At 38.2% G+C, this 17,823-nt stretch overlaps 1 protein-coding gene across 7 annotated transcripts in view; it reads right to left on the bottom strand.

The window, feature by feature from the left end:
* NUMB (NUMB endocytic adaptor protein) overlaps nucleotides 1-17,823 on the bottom strand; it is a 197,822-nt gene that overhangs the window by 145,798 nt on the left and 34,201 nt on the right. For all 7 annotated transcript variants that reach the window (XM_047079394.1, XM_047079392.1, XM_047079399.1 and 4 more), the window contains one exon: nucleotides 4,815-4,946. The gene's annotated coding sequence lies outside the window, so the exon portion shown is untranslated. The remainder of the gene's footprint in view (nucleotides 1-4,814; nucleotides 4,947-17,823) is intronic.

Raw genomic sequence — 17,823 nt, 5'->3', positions numbered from 1 at the left:
ATACCTTATAATGTAAAATAATCCTGTCTTGATGAACGATTAAGCTATTACAATATTACTGAATTGACAAAAAGAAAACTTAGTACTTCACATAACATGAACCATCATCCTATGCGTCAAAAGGCAAGACCTCCTTGGCAAAATGCAGAAAATAAGCCTAGCTCTATTAAACACTATAAATAGTTATGCATTAAGGGTGCCCAGGTCATTCAGTCAGTTGAGTGTCCAATTCTTGATTTCAGCTCAGGTCATGCGTATGGGACTTAGCCCTGAGCCAGGCTCCACCCTCAGTGTGGAGCCTATCTAAGATTCTCTTTCCCTCTGCCCCTCTTCCCTGCTTGCATGCTCTCAAAAAAAAAAAAAAAAAAAAAAAAAAAAAAAAAGCATTAAAAACAATGTCCTATTCAACACTGTACTAGACATTCTAGCTAGAGAATTTAAAAAAATAAATAAATAAATCCAACTTGGAAAGGAACAAGTGAAACTATTTTTATAGAATGGATTAAAAAATGTGGTGTATACATATAATAGAATATTATTTAGCCTTAAAAATGAAGGAAATTCTGGGGCGCCTGGGTGGCTCAGTTGGTGGAGCTTCCGACTTCAGCTCAGGTCATGATCTCATGGTTCGTGAGTTCGAGCACCGCATCAGGCTCTGTGCTGACAGCTTGGAGCTTGGAGCCTGCTTCGGATTCTGTGTCTCCCTCTCTCAACCACGCCCCCACTTGATCTTCCCCTCCCCTCAAAAATAAACAAACATTTTTAAAAAATTTAAAACAAAAATGAAGGAAATTCTCACATATACTACATCAAATGTCCTTGAGGACATTATGCTCAGTGAAATAAGCCAGTCACAAAAAGACAATACTGTATGATTTCATTTATATGAGGTACCTAGAGTAGTCTAATTCATTGACAGAAATAGAATCCTGGTTGCCAGGGGCGAGGGGATGGGAGTATAGGGAGTTGTTTAACAGGTATCAAGTTTCAGTTTCACAAGATGAAAAGTTCTAGAGATTGGGTTGTACAACAATGTGAATGTATTTACTGACATTACACTAAAAAAGAGTTAATATGGTAAATTTTATGCAATGCCAATCACTTCCTTACCACAAATTTTACACTTTTGTTAAATATTTCATACACAAAAGGTGTTATACCTTTTTTTAAATTTTTTAATGTTTATTTTTCAGAGAGACAGAGCACAAGTGGGGGAGGGGCAGACAGTGAGGGGACACAGAATCTGAAGCAGGTTCCAGGCTCTGAGCTGTCAGCATAGAGCCCAATGCGGAGCTCGAACTCACAAGCTATGAGATCATGACCTAAGCTGAAGGTTGGAAGCTTAAACAACTAAGCCACCCGGGCACCCCAGTGTTCTAATTTTTAATAATGGGGTGGGGAGTTCCAGAGAAGAAAGTCACACAACTTCTGTTTTGCCAAAAATCTGTATAAGCATGAACCGAATGTCATTTTTCAATGGAGTGTCACTGTAATTTTAGAGATGGGAATACTAAAGAAAAAAAAAAAGAATACTGATGAGTAGGATAACCAATAACCCCAAAGAAATATAATTTCTGCCTTCCACAATTATTCAAATTTTTTTTGCATGTTAAAAGAATATTTACATATTCATCTTTACAAAAGAACTTTTATCATTTACCTCCTTCCATGGATTGAATAAAATGTCACAGAGTAAACACAAATCATATTTGCAATTTCTATAGGGTTTTTTAGAAGTTTTTATTGTTGTGGCACCTGGGTGGCTCGGTCGGTTAGGCGTCCATCTTCAGTCTTCGGCCTAGGTCATGGTCTTGACGCTCCCGAGTTAGAGCCCCGCGCAGGGCTCTGTGCTGACAGCTCAGGGCCCGGAGCCTGTTTTGAATTCTGTGTCTCCGTCTCTTTCTCTGCCCTGCCCCTGCTCACATTCTGACTCTCACACTCTCTCTCAGAAATAAATGAACATTAAAAAATTTTTTTAAATGCTTAAAACAGGGGCACCTTGGGTGGCTCAGTTGGCTAAGCATCTGACTCTTAGTTTTAGCTCAGGTCATGATTTTGTGGTTTGCGATCAATCAAGCCCTGTGCTGGGCTCTGCGCTGACAGTGCAGCCTGGGATTCTCTTTCCCTCTCGACCCCTCCCCACTTGCACACACATACACACACACTCTCTCCCTCTCTCTCAAAATAAACTTAAAAATGCTTAAAACAAAAAATAAGGTAAGTTAATGACAAAAGTTTTATATGTTTGTGTATATATGCATATATTGTTGTTATTGTTATTTAATATACAATATTTTACACTAACCATTATTCCCAATCTACATCTACTGGAAAACATCTCATCTTGTTTTTAAATGAAAAATGAAACAGAACAGCTTTCCCATTTATTACACTTTGAACTAAAATATATTGTTTCAAAGAATGAAATCATTTACAACAATGTGGATGGAACTAAAGGGTATTATGCTAAGTGAAATAACTCAGAGAAAGACAGATATCATGATTTCACTTACACATGGAATGAGAAACTCAACAGATCAACATAGGGGAAGATAAGGAAAAATAAGATAAAAACAGTGAGGGAGGCAAACCATAAGAGACTCTTAAATACAGAGAACAAACTGAGGGTTGTTGGAGGGGTGGGAGGGGGAATGGGTTAAATGGGTGATGGGCATCAAGGACGGCACTTTTCAGGATGAGCACTGGGTGTCATATGTAAGAGATCAATCACTGGGTTCTACTCCTGAAGCCAAGACTACACTGTATGTTAACTAACTTGAATTTGAATTGAAAATAATAAAGTAATATAAACTATATTATTTCATAAACTCAGTCAATTCTGATTATTCACAGTAAAGAGCAAACTTCTGAGATTACCTCTATTGTCACAATTGCTGGCTCAGTCATTTTCCACTGTAGGATATCTACCTGTGAGTACCTAGGAAATAGGACTGAACCAATGCTGCCAAATTAGGCTCATATCTAGACAGCAAAAAAATTTTCTGGGTCTAAGAGATAATGAGTATATGTATATATATAATAGTACATATTAATTATAGCTTATTTCCCACCTATAGTGAACAACATCTCCATGTAATACTTAGAGGATAATCTAAAAATATTACCCCATTACATCCAGAAATTAAGTACTAGCTATATTCAAACCTGCAACAGGTAATTTATATAAATGGTGAGTAAGTGTGATTAATACAACCAAATACTCTACAACTTGGTAAGTTTTCTTGTTCCATTGGAAAAAAATGTTTAATTACCAGAAATTTAGCAAGTAAAATTGTACAATCCAAAAAGAGCTTACACAGTTTTCCTCAAAAGCAGCAGAAAAAACAAACCTGATGCATACAATAACACTGGCACTAGTTTCTTAAATCTACCATATTGGAAACCAGTTTCCCAAATAATTCTCCAATTATTAAAATAAGGGGGGAAAAAACAAGTAGCCTTTGAACTAAAATAAAAGAAATATAAACTACATTGTTTCATAAACTCAGTCAATTCTGACTCAAAAACAAAAAACCAAAGATGCAGATCTTATTTTTTAATGTTTATTTATTTTGGGGTTGGGGGGGAGACAGAGAATCCCAGTCAGGTTCCATGCTGTCAGCACAGAGACCAATAAGGAGCTCGAACTCAGAAACTGTGAGATCATGACTTGAGCGGAAATCAAGAGTCAGACACTCAACCAATAGAGCCACCCAGATGCCCCCGAATTTTATTCTGCATCTTGTTTATAAATTTTTATCTCTATTTTTCATTATGCTGCTTTGTTGATACAAACAAAAATTCAAAATCTATTTCACCTCTTCCTGTTTAGGCATCTTATTTTCAGCATCATACTCTACTCAGGAAACGCACGCAAAATTCTTACTGGACTCAGACACCATAATTTCCTGCCAATATTCCTCTTTTCATATATTATACATGTTGTTTATATTCTTCATCTTAAAAGTAATACAAACTGTGGCCCATTATATTCTTCCAAGATAGCTACAATGGGAGATTCCATCCCATTGTATCTCTTCTTATAATGAGATGTTGATATTCCTCCCTTCAAGTGGTGTGGTCTATGTCTACCCCCTCCTCTGAACATAGGTGGGCCTTACTGACTACTTCAACCAACAGAAAAAAGCAGATTTAAGACTATGTGACTTCCAAAACTAAGTCAAATATGCCATGCAACTTCACCTTGTTCTCCTGGGATGCTCTCTCTTGGAACCTAGCCACCATGCTGTGAGGAAGCCAAGCAGCCAAAATGAAAGGTCATGTGTAGGTGTTCTGGCCAAGAGCCCAGGCTGAGGTCCCTGCCAATAGCCAGCGTTAACCACCAGACACATGAGTGTGCAAGTCTTCAAACGATTCCACCGCTCAGCCAATCAAGCCACCCCACCCTTCCAGCTACTCCACCTCAGGCTACATATTAACGGAGACAAACTGTCCCCCCCAAGTAAGTCTTGACCAAATTACAGAAACATAATCAAAATAAATGACTGTGGTATGTTTTGAACCACTAAGTAAACAATAGATAACATAAGCTCATAAATAAAATTTGAAAAATGCACAAAAAGAGGAAGAAGAAAACCTTTAATTACACTAAGTTTCACCACTGTTAACATTTTGACACATATTTTACCATCAAGAAAATATTTTGCCCCACTCACCTAAGATTTCAAATGCTTTATTTTTACTGGAATAAAGGGCCAAGTTTTAAAGGTAGTCAACTGTTTGTATCTAACTAGAAATAGGAAGGGAAGACATTACAGTCATTCTACTTTTCTTCTCTTTACTCTTTCACGTACCTGTCCTTAGTGAGGTATCTGAGGATGGCTGGTACACCAATATTCCAATCTATGGATGTGAATCAAGACCTTGGGTTGCAACAGCAGCTGTACTGGACCTCCTCCCTGGAAGAAGTTGCTGAAGCTCCAAATCTGCAATTTTTAAGGAAAGAAAATACTAAATATAAACATTTCCTTTCAATCACTTATAATTCCATCTCCACAACTAAATGGGTGCTGGCAGAGTAGGTTAAGATTACATGTAAGTGAACGCGCAGGTCTCACTAAAAGTGGAATAATGCGGATTCAAGATCCAGCTCTACTTACTAGATATATGATCTTACTGAAAGAACGAATTAGGGCACCTGGGTGGCTCGGTTGAATGTCCGACTTTGGCGCAGGTCATGACCTCCCGGTTCGTGACTTTGAGCCCCACATTGGGCTCTGTGCTGACAGCTGGGAGCCTGGAGCCTGCTTCGGATTCTGTGTCTCCCTCCCTCCCTCTCTCTCTCTCTGCCCCTCCCTTGCTCACACACTCTCTCTCAAAAACAAACTTAAAAAAAAAAGAATAAATTCTCTGTGCCTAAGTCCCACCATGTAATGAAGACTGTGGTGACTGGATCAAAATCTTGGGCTAGGAGTTAGAAGATCTGGGTTCTAAACTCAGTTATCATTCTGCCTTGCTGTAAGAATTTTGATACTTCTCTGGGTTCAGATATACCATCTCTAAAAGGAGAGGGTTGTTTTAGATAATGGTTCCTGAAATCTAATCCTTAAACAGATGCCAGCCATGACTAAAAAATGGGTGTAAAGTTACCAACTGTGCTTACTCTGAGATTGTCTTTCCTATTTTTTGTTATTAAAATGGTTTCTTTTATGAGATGATGTGATAGACAGTAGTATAGTTTTTTAAATATCTTGAAGAGTCAAAATCAAAAGCCTATATAGCCCCATGTAAACAATATAGAATTCTTTTTAGAAATTCTTGTATGTATGCAACTTACATGAGCTCTAAAACCCCCTCTACTTCTAACATTCCACATATTTACTATTCAACTAGCATTTTTTAGGTACCTAAAATGTGACAGACACTCTACCAGTTGCTGGGGAAGCCCCAAAATAAATAAGATTAGTCCCTGCTCCTAAAAATCTCCCAATCTAACAGGGAAATAGACACATAAACCTCAAATACAATTTAACAGGCTAAGTTTTGTAATAGAGGCTTTACACCTTGCAACATATAAGAGGTAAAACAGCGGAATGAATGAATTTTTAAATTAAGTAGGATTTTTTAAATTATTACTTAAGATTTTATTTGCAGGGGGTGGGGGCACCTGGCTGGCGCAGTCAGAAGAGCATTCAACTCTTGATCTCAAGGTTGTGAGTTCAAGCCCCACATTGGGTGCAGAGATTACTTAAATAAATAAAACTTTAAAAAATGAGATTTTATTTTTTTAAGTAATCTCTACACCCAATGTGGGGCTTGAATTCACAACCCTAAGATCAAGAGTCACACACTCCACCAACTGAGCCAGCCAGGTGCCCCAAATTAAGTGGGATTTTAGAGCTTTATAATTGTATGAAGAATTACTCAACTTCATTAAATCTCAATTTCCTTACTTGCAAAACAGGAATGATTACAGATAACACAGAGTTGTGGTAAATAGATAAAATGTAAAAACAAAGGACAATCCACCCAAAAATTTGGCTTATATACTTTCCAGAAGACAAATTAAAAATGTATCATATATTAATGACCTGGCACAAAAGGGATTATTTACAACACTGATTTACACTCAGAGGTACCTTTGTACACTAACTTCTAAACATCTGAAGGCTTACAACCAAGTTTGCTCCATTTATATTCCTAGCACCTAGTACAATTCCTTAATAATGGCAAGTATTAATAAATAGTTTATTGGAAAAAAGGACTGAATGAACGAATGGCTTTTTTAAAAAAACAGGAACTGAAGTTATAATAGCTGAAAGTAAAAATTCTTAAGTTTTCATTCAAAACTAATTTTAAGTGTGTATTTTAAGTACCCAGACCTGTCATATTAGAACCTGGATACACAGGCCTGTTTTAAAAAGCAAAACAGGGGTGCCTAGATGGCTCAGTCGGTTGAGCATCCAACGCTTGATTTTGGCTCAGGTCATGAATCTTAGGGTTATGGGATCAAGTCCTGTGTCAGGCTCTGCACTAACAGGTTGGGGTCTACTTAGGATTCTCTCTCCCCTCTCTCTCTCTGCCCCTGCCCCACTTGCATGCACATACGCACAGGTGCACACACACACACACAGGTGCACACTCTCTCTCTCTCTCAAAAATAAATAAACTTAAAGGAGGGAGGAAGGGAGGGAGGGAAGGAAGGGAGGGAGGGAGGGAGGGAGGGAGGGAGGAAGGAAGGAAGGAAGGAAGGAAGGAAGGAAGGAAAGAAAGAAAGAAAGAAAGAAAGAAAGAAAGAAAGAAAGAAAGAACTCCCAGGTTGGTTTATGTTCCAAGTAGCTGTCCCTAGAGGAACGGATCGGAGAAAGAAACTTAAGCACAGCATTTAAGCTTTATTCAGACCTGGAAGACAAAAATCTGACATACTTCCCACAAAGAACATGCCTATGGAAAAAAACTACAGTATCTATTTAAAAAAACAAAAAACAAAACACTTATTTTTTTTTTTTTACTAGAATTGCTATGCCAATTACAGTGATCATAAAGAGGAAACCTTCCCAATTACAAATTAAGACCTCCTACTCAAAACTTAACTCATAAATTCTGTTTATCCAACTAAATATTTACTTTCATCATATACGAAGATCCTCCTTTCACTTCCCAGTATCTGTTCAAAGGTGTTAGACCCAATCACCATCCAATCTCAATTCTGAATGACTTTCAAAAATGGGTGATTACCTCCTTAATATCATATCCCTTCTTAATATGTAACCACTAACAGCTCTCATAACTACATTTTGCCAAGGCCAAGTGTGATGTGCTACTCACAACTCCAAGCCTGTGCTGCATGGCTCCAAAACATTCTTCTCCAAGTAGTAGCATGCTATTCTCTTCTCTTAATTACATACGAATTCCTTGTACTCAAAATGTGGTTCACCAACTGGTACCATCTCAGGCCCTACCTTATACCTACTAAACAGGTTCTGCATTTTAACATGAACGTCAGGTGATTCATACAAAGAAAATTTTGAGAGGCACTGTACTAATTCAGGGTCCCTTCCTCCTGCCTTATAGTTTTTGAATTGCGATTTGCCATATAAGGAAAGAGATCCTTTTTCTTTTGAGCATATTAAGACCCACCAGGGTCAGTTGGTTGAGCGTCTGACTTCGGCTCAGGTCATGATCTCACGGTTTGTGGGTTCAAGCCCCGCGTCGGGGTCTGTGCTGACAGCTCAGAGCCTGGAGCCTGCTTCCGATTCTGTGTCTCCCTCTCTGCCCCTCCCCAGCTTGCATTCTGTCTCTCTCTCTCTCTCTCTCAAAAGTAAATAAAACATTAAAAAAAAAAAAAGACCCACCAAAATGAAGTGAGGAATCTTTAAATAAGATTACACAGTTTCTTCACAACCTTCTTTTCATAAAAGACTGTAAGTTTTATGAAGCCAGAGACTTCACTGTATCCTCAAGACTAAAACAGTACCAGGTAAATATTTGTAGAAGAAACAAAATAGACAACAGATGATCCCTAAGGTCCTCTGACTTTTAAATCTTTGGCTCTTCCATTTGCCATGTAAATAAAATTCTATCTAAGGAAAGGGAAGCTAAAAGATCATCTAAATTTACAAAATAAAAAATATGCCACCTTAAATGACTTGGTCACAAGGTCACAAGGCAGATGCACTATTAAGTTCATAAAGCTCAAAAACATTTTTATAATATCATTTTTTTTTTTTTAAGTTTTAACTTATTCATTTTAAGTAATCTCTACACCCATCATGGGGCTTAACCTCACGACTCCAAGATCGAGAGTCACATGCTCCGGGGTGCCTAGGTGGGTCAGTAGGTTAAGCATCCAACTTCGGCTCAGGTCATCATCTCGCAGATCTCGATGTGGGGTTTAGGCCCCACATCGGGCTCTCTGCTGACAGCTCAGAGCCTGGAACCTGCTTTGGAATCTGTGTCTCCCTCTCTCTCTGCCCCTCCCCCACTCATGCTCTCTCTCAGGAGCACACACTCTCTCTCAAAATAAAATAAAACACTTAAAAAAAAAAAGTCACATGCTCTTCCAACTGAGCCAGCAAGGCACCCCGGTATCATTGTATTATAAATATTAATATATTTTATAATTATATTTTAGGTCAAATGACAATACTTCCTCTACATGTACACTATCATCCAAGTAGCTAGCAAAACTCAAATATCCAGAAAAGCTGTACACTCAAGGGTTTAAGGAAACCTAAAATGTACACATTGTTGCAAAGTATCTGTACATAAAAACTGAAGATTTCATAGTATGATTAGTTTCTTCAAAGCCAGAAGTAAAGTGCTTCCAATCTTCACTGCACTTTAAGTTGAAATAGAGGAAAGAAACAAAAGGGATAGAAAAAATAAAAATACAGAAAAGAAAAAAAAAAATAGGGACCAGATATGGCAACCGGATAGAGAAGTGAACAGAGGTAAATAGCAATCAAAAGTCTCAAGGAACGTGATTTAGGGACTTAGAAAAGGAAAAATGGCTATAAAAGCAAAAAGCAGAGTATCAATTGAACCAACATCCATTTCAGGAACTTCTAACACATAGTGCAAGAAATTTTGGGAGCAAGTAAATTCTAGAATATCTCTGGGGTTGGGGTGCCTGGCTGGCTCAGTTGGTAGAGCACCTGACTCTTGATCTGAGGATCATAAGTTGAAGCTTCACATTAGGCATGGAGCCTACTTAAAAAAAAGAGAGAGAGAGAGAATGTTTTTTAATTTTTATTTTAGAGAGAAAGAGCGCAAATGGGGGAGACGGGCAGAGGGAGAGAGAATTCCAAGCAGGCTCCACACTCAGCACACAGCCCATCATGGGGCTCAATTCCAGACCCTGGGATCATGACCCCAGCCAAAAATCAAGAGTGAGAGGCTCAACTGACTAAGCCACCCAGGTGCCCAGGGAGAGTCTGTTTTTAGAATATCTCTGGGATCCAGGCACCTGGCGGCTCAGTCGGTTAAGTGTCTAACTCTCAATATAGGCTCAGGTCACAATTTCACCCTTGTGGGATAAAGCCCTGTGTGGGATCCCACCCTGGGTGTGGAGCCTCCTTGGGATTCTCTCCCTTTCTCTTTGCTTCTCCCCTGCTCATGCTTTCCCTCTCTCTTGCCGTCTCTCAAAATAAATAAATAAACTTTTTTAATGTTTTTTTTTTTTTTTTTTTTTTTTTGAGAGGGAGAGAGAGGCAGAGAGAGACAGAGCACGAGCAGGGGAGGAGCAGAGAGAGGGAGACACAGAGGCTGAAGTAGGATCCAGGTTCTGAGCTGTCAGCACAAAGCCCAACATTGGGCCCAAACTCATGAACTGCGAGATCATGACCTGAGCAGAAGTCAGTTGCCCAACCGACTGAGCCACCAAGTCAACCCAAAACAAATAAATAAACTTTTAAGAAAATGTTTAGAATATCTCTGGGGTTGGTGGATCATTTCTCCCATCTACCATAGCCTACATAACTAAATTAATAAGGAACAAGGAAATGCATCCCTAACCTCTTCAGAGATCACTAAAAAGCAAATTAGGTTCAATATGTACTTTGTTTTCTATGGCAAGCACAGGTCTAGAAAGTTTTCATTAATCTCTATGAAGATTTTCATTAAAAACAAAAAAAAATTAAGTTTTGATTCCTCACCTACCTTCTACACATTTTCCCTATTTATGATATTAGATTTAGTCCAAAACATAGATATAATCAGTTCATGCAGAGATTTCTATTTCTAAAAGACATTTTCTAGAAATCTATTATATGCAAAACAAACAAAAAACAACAAAAAAAAAACCCCATAAATGTAAATTAGGGTGAGGAAAGACCACCAGAACAAGGTACCAAAGTAGAAATCATAGACTGACTATAAAAATGTAAAACAGGGCTGCCTGGGTGGCTCAGTCAGTTGAGAGTCCAACTTTGGCTCAGGTCATTATCTCACCGTTCGTGGGTCTGACCCTCACATCAGGCTCTGTGCTGACAGCTCAGAGCCTGGAGCCTGATTTGGATTCTGTGTCTCCCTTTCTGTCTCTCCCTGACTCACGCTCTGTCTCCCTCTGTCTCTCAAAAATAAATAAACGTTAAAAAAAAAATTTTTTTTTTTAATGTAAAACATCTATGAGTGCCTGGCTGGCTCAGTTGGAAGAGCATGCAACTCTTGATCTAGGGGTCCTGAGTTTGAGCCCCACACTGGGTGTAGAGATTACAATCAATCAATCAATCAATCAATAAATAACTTTATTTTAGATGTAAAACATCTACACTGCAAAAGTCATCATGAAGGAAAGTTAAGACATGAATGACAAATTAGTAAAGTATCTACAATATAAAACAGAGATTTAATGCCCTTAATGTATAAACAGCTCCTATAAATTAATAAAACAACATGGGTAGAAACACATGAAAATATAACTTACGAAAGAAGAAATAAAATCATAAGCACAAGATGTAAATTTCATTAGTAAGAGACACAAATTATCATTTCAGATTGACAAATACTAAAAATATCAGTAAGATCCATACTGTTCTATAAGGTATGTGTTATAATCATATAACACATCAGTAAGATCCATAAGTGTTCTATAAGGCATATAAAATCTGGCACTCCTATTCACTACTATTGAGATTCTACCTATCAACAGTTTATCATTGTAAGAGCTTTCAAGAAAATAAAGACATTTCAAAATATGCCCATCCTTTGACCCAACAGTCCCACTTGTAAAAAATGTATTCTAGGGATGTAAAATGTAAAAAATCCCATTCTAGGGATGCCTGGGTGGCTTAGTCAGTTGAGAGTCTGACTTCAGCTCAGGTCATGATCTCACAGTTCATGGGTTCGAGTCCCACATTGGGCTCTGTGCTGACAACTCAGAGCCTTGAGCCGGCTTCAGATTCTGTCTCCCTCTCTCCTTGCCCCTCCCCCCTCTCAAAAATAAACAAACATTAAAAAAATTTATTCTAAGTAAATGGATGTGTTTAAATATATATGTACAGAAGAGCCATTGCATACGCCCAGCACGTAGCCAGTGTTCAATTAGTATCTGATGAATAAATAGTACTGTTGAATGATCATAGCATTGTTCATAATAGCAAAACTGTTACCATTACAGAAGTATCTAATAAACCATGATATATCCATACATTGAAATCCTATACAGCCATTAAAAATGATAATGCAGGGGCGGGCGCCTGGGTGGCTCAGTCGATTAAGCATCCGACTCTTGATTTCAGCTCAGGTCATATCTTGTAGTCAGTGAGTTTGAACTCCGGGTCGGGCTCTGCGCTGATAATGCGGACCTGCTTGGGATTCTCGCTCTCTTTCCCTCTCTGCCCCTCCCTGACTTGTGTGCACACATGCACACTCTTTCTCTCTCTCTCTCTCTCTCTCAAAATAAACTTAAAAAAAATTTTTAATGATAATGCAGATCTATAATTATTAATTAGGGAAAAAAAACAGTAAACCATATGGTGGTTCCTCAGAAAAAGTAAACACATAATTACCACATGATCCAGCAATTCCATTTCCAGGTATATAACCAATAGAATTGAAAGGAGGGACTCAGATATCTTTTACAGCAAAGTTCATAGCAGCATTGTTTATAATAGCCAAAAGATGGAAACAACCTAAATGCCCACTGAAAGATTAAATGATACTTAAAATGTGGCATATACATACAATGGAATATTATTCAGCCTTAAAAAACAATGTTCTGACACATGCTACACCATGGATGAACCTTGAAAACATATGCTAAGTGAAATAAAACCAGATACAAAAGGACAAATATTGTATGATTGCATGTTTTTGAGATATACAAAACAGTGAAATTCAGACAGAAAGGTAGAATGGTTGTTGCCATGGGCTGGGGGAAGGGGAGAACAAGCTGTTACTGTTTAATGTGTACAGAGTTTCAGTTTAGAAAGATAAAGTTCTAGAGATGGATAGTGGTGATGGCTGCACAATAATGTGAATGTACTGAATGCCACTGAACTGTACATTCTGAAATAGTTAAAACGAAAAAAATTATAACGTGGTTAAAATAGTAAATTTTATGTTATGTATATTTTATTACAATAAAAAATTATAATGAAAACAATAACACATCTTCTAGACTGGAATAAACACTGTTTATTATTTTTGAGTTGTATTCATAAAAAGTGAGATTAAAAAAATGCATTACTTTGGTTATTTCTGTTCTATTATTATTATTCAGTATCCCCTACACAAGTCATCAAGAATAGTACCAAATGCACACCTGTCAGAATGACTAAAATCAACAACACAAGAAACAACAGGTGTTGGCAAGGATGTGGAGAAAAAGGAACACATGTGCACTGTTAGTGGGAATGCAAACCGCTACGGCCACTGTGGAACACAATACGGAGGTTCTCCAAAAAGTTAAAAGTAGAACTACCCTACCATCCAGTAATCTCACTACTAGGTATTTACCCTAAGACTACAAGAACACTAATTCAAAGGGATACATGCACCCTATGTTTATAGCAGGATTATTCACAATAGCCAAGATATGGAAGCAGCCCAAGTGTCCATTGATTGATGACTGGATAAAGAAGATGTGGTGTGTGTGTGTGTGTGTGTGTGTGTGTGTGTGTGTAATGGACTACTATTCAGCCATAAAAAGAATGAAATCTTGCCATTTGCAACAACATGGATGGAGCTGGAGAGTATAAGGCTAAGCAAAATAAGTCAGAGAAAGACAAATACCATATTTCATTATATGGACTCTAAGAAACAAAACAAACAAGGGAAAAAGAAATCAAGAAACAGATTCTTAATTATAGAGAACATACTGATGGTTATCAGAAAGGAGGGGGGTGGAAGATGGGTTACATAGGTGACAGAGATTAGAGAGTGCACTTGTCATGATGAGCACAGGATGAGGTATGGAACTGTTGAATCATTATACTGTACACCTGAAACTAATATAACACTGTACATTAACGAATTAAATTAAAAACCTAAATATAAAAAAATAGTACCAAATGTAAATATTCTTCATCTGAAGTTCAAAGCATAGCTCTGTAAATTACAGTTCACATACCTATTCTAAATAATAAGACACTAAATCAGAGTTAAAACATGTAGCTTCTGTGCTTTTTACAAGTTACTTAAGATGAAAGTCAAATAAATTCCCATGTAAACTAACTCTCATCCTCTTCAGCAAAAAAAATCAAGCTACCTAGAATATAGCAAAGAACTCCAGTAAGAGGAAAGATCTCGAGTATCTGCATATGCACATTAGAAAATCACCAGAAAACTGAAGAATAAACTACTGAGATGTGATCCTTTGAGAATACACAGCTTATGGTCAAAATAAGCAAAAAGAAGGGCCAAGTCGGACATCAAAGTAAACATCAAGAATAGAAAGCTCCAACCAATCCCATCTTGCCCCTTGCATCCTCTGAGAATGGTCTGACTCTGGTATAACTCACATATTTGATTAGGGCATACCTAAGTAATTCATTCCATAAAGGAGTGAAAGGTATGTAAGGGGTGAATCCAAATTTAGTCCTATCTGAAACTTTATTGAGCTCAAGTACCAGAAGTTTCCAGGTGTGGGAGCAGTGCTCTGCTTATCCAGGTGCACTCTCACCTCATGAGATGCTGCCCTCTGGCACACTCTATAGGCAAAGTTAAGTCAAGTCAACACACTGCTCTCCACAAGAAACCAAGACACCTATTTTAAACTGTGAAAACATTTGGGTCACAATTAGCACTTAAAGAGGACGAGAAAAGTAGGGGCACCAGGATGGCTCAGTTGGTTACACATCCAACTTCGGCGCAGGTCATGATCTTGGGTTGGAGCCCCCACATCAGGCTCTGGGCTGACAGCTCAGCCCAAAGGCTGCTTCAGATTCTGTGTCTCCCTCTCTCTGCCCCTCCCCCACTCACACTCTGTGTGTCTCTCTCTCAAGAAGAAATAAAACATTTTTTTTTAATTTTTTTAAAGAGAGAAAGAGGGGCGCCTGGGTGGCTCAGTCGATTGAGCATCCGACTTCAGCTCAGGTCATGATCTCGCGGTCCGTGAGTTCGAGCCCCGCGTCGGGCCCTGTGCTGACAGCTCAGAGCCTGGAGCCTGTTTCGGATTCTGTGTCTCCCTCTCTCTCTGCCCCTCCCCTATTCATGCTCTGTCTCTGTCTCAAAAATAAATAAATGTTAAAAAAAAATTAAAGAGAGAGAGAAGTAAAATGGAAGAGATGAGTGCATCACCTATATTAAGAATGAATACCAATCTCATTTTTCTTTCAACTCTGTGTATGGGGGGCAGGTCACCATATCAAAAATGTTTAAAATTCTCTGCTGTAGGGAAATGCTTGTATGTTTACACCTGAAGACAAGCAAAAATATGTGTGCAATACCAACGAAATGGAAATAAAACAAATGTCCATCTTTAGAAGAAAAGATAAATTGTGGTACAGTCTTACAATGAATACATATATCTGAGAAAATGAATCATGGTTACACACACTGATATGGATGAATCTTAAAAACAAAATACTGAGGTGTGCCTGGGTGTCTTAGCTGGTTAAGCGTCTGGCTCTTGATTTTGGCTCAGGTCATGATCTCACAGTTCGTGGGTTTGAGCCTCACATCAGGCTCTGTGCTGACAGTGCGGAGCCTGCTTGGGATTCCCTCTCTGTCTCTGTCTCTGTCTCTGTCTCTCTTTCAAAATAAACTTAAAAAAAAATACTGATTAGCCAAAGCAAATAAAAATATATACATAGTATATGTATATATGTGTAACATGGTTCCATTTTTACATCTAAAAAATAGGCAATACTAAACAATATAGTTTTGAAATACATACAAATGCAGTAAACTTAAAGGAAGGGAATAATAAAACCAAAATAAATTTCTGAATAGTTTCACCCCCAGTGGAGAGGCAGGTGAGTGGAAATCAAGGAGAAATATACCAACAATATTGGTGATGTTCTATTCCTTAACCTGGGTGATGAGTTCACAGCTATTGGTTTTATTACACGCTTCATTACTTACATACACAGTACCATATTCTCGTCTGCGTATTAAATACTTCATAATGGGAAGGGAAAACAGAAAAGGAAAAGAGAGGGGAAGGAAAAAGAAGGATGGACACCTATAACATAGGTCAACATGCACCTCCTATCTCTCCCTGGGCAGGCAATGTAAAGTCCCATTAAATATAAGCTTCGTTCTGGGAATGCCAGCTGGTGCAGCCACTCTGGAAAACAGTATGGAGGTTCCTCAAAAAACTAAAAATAGAACTACTCTACAACCCAGCCATTGCACTACTAGGCATTTATCCATGGGACACAGGTGTGCTGTTTCGAAGGGACACATGCACCCCCATGTTTATAGCAGCACTATCAACAATGGCCAAAGTTTGGGAAAAGCCCAAATGCCCATCAATGGATGAATGGATAAAGAAGATGTGGTAAATACATACAATGGAATATTACTCAGCAATCAAAAAGAATGAAATCTTGCCATTTACAACTACATGGATGGAACTGGAGGGTATTATGCTAAGTGAAATTAGTCAGTCAGAGAAAGACAAAAATCATATGACTTCACTCATATGAGGACTTTAAGAGACAAAACAGATGAACATAAGGGAAGGGAAACAAAAATAATATAAAAACAGGGAGGGGGACAAAACAGAAGAGATTCTGAAATATAGAGAGCAAAGAAAGGATTCCTAGAGGGGTTGTGGGAGGGGGGATGGGCTAAATGGGTAAGAGGCATTAAGGAATCTACTCCTGAAATCATTGTTTCACTATATGCTAACTAATTTGGATGTAAATTTTAAAAAATAAAAAATAAAATTAAAAAAAAATATAAGCTTCATCCAGAAACCCCACTAAAACATAAGATTTTTTTAAGAGCACAAACCTGAAATGAAGGCAATTTTTCTATCCTCAGTTTAAAAAAAAAATTTTTTTTTAACATTTATTTATTTTTGAGACACAGAGAGAGACAAAGCATGAACGGGGGAGGGGCAGAGAAAGAGGGAGACACAGAATCGGAAGCAGGCTCCAGGCTCTGAGCCATCAGCCCAGAGCCCGACACGGGGCTCAAACTCATGGACCGTGAGATCGTGACCTGAGCTGAAGTCAGACGCTCAACCGACTGAGCCACCCAGGCGCCCCTCTATCCTCAGTTTTTAAAAATTAAGATGATACCTGATGTAATATAAGAAAAAGGAAAGTAACTTAAAATAATACATTATAATATGTAAATGCTCAGGTATAACCATCCTAGATTTCATATTATTAAGGAAATAGACACTGGCACATATACACAGAAATGCCATGCACACGACATCTACAAAGTAGACTGACACAAATGAGTTGTACTGGAAAATCAGATGCCAAAAGGGGCAATGCTATCGGTAATACGATTTTCCAAAACAGTTAACAACTCATTAAAGTTCTGAACAAAACAAAGTACAATGTAAGACTAAGTAGTTGCATTCCTGGAAAATTTAGTGTCTATTAAAACCATACAAAATACTACTTTGTTTAAATGTGTTTAAATGTGGGGTGCCTGGGTGGCCCAGGCTGTTAAGTGTCTGACTTCCACTCAGGTCATGATCTCACAGTTCGTGAGTTCAAGCCCCATGTCTGGCTCGGTGCTGACAGCTCAGAGCCTGGAGCCTGCTTCAGATTCTGTGTCTCCCTCTCTCTCTCTCTGCTCCTTCCTCACTTGCGCTCTCTCTCAAAAATAAACATTAAAAACAATGTGTTTGTTTTTTTATTTGGTTTGGTGCAAAAAGGTGATTTTATTAAAGCAAGAGGACAGGACCCATGGGCAGAAAGCTGCAAAAAACCCTTTTTTAATGTGTTTAAATGC

This window comes from Lynx rufus, unplaced genomic scaffold (assembly GCF_022079265.1).
Source record: "Lynx rufus isolate CCGP_SWC_20201006 ecotype Redwood Valley unplaced genomic scaffold, mLynRuf1.p SCAF_17, whole genome shotgun sequence".
Classification (NCBI taxonomy): domain Eukaryota; kingdom Metazoa; phylum Chordata; class Mammalia; order Carnivora; family Felidae; genus Lynx; species Lynx rufus.
This window is presented reverse-complemented; position numbering and strand designations above follow the sequence as displayed.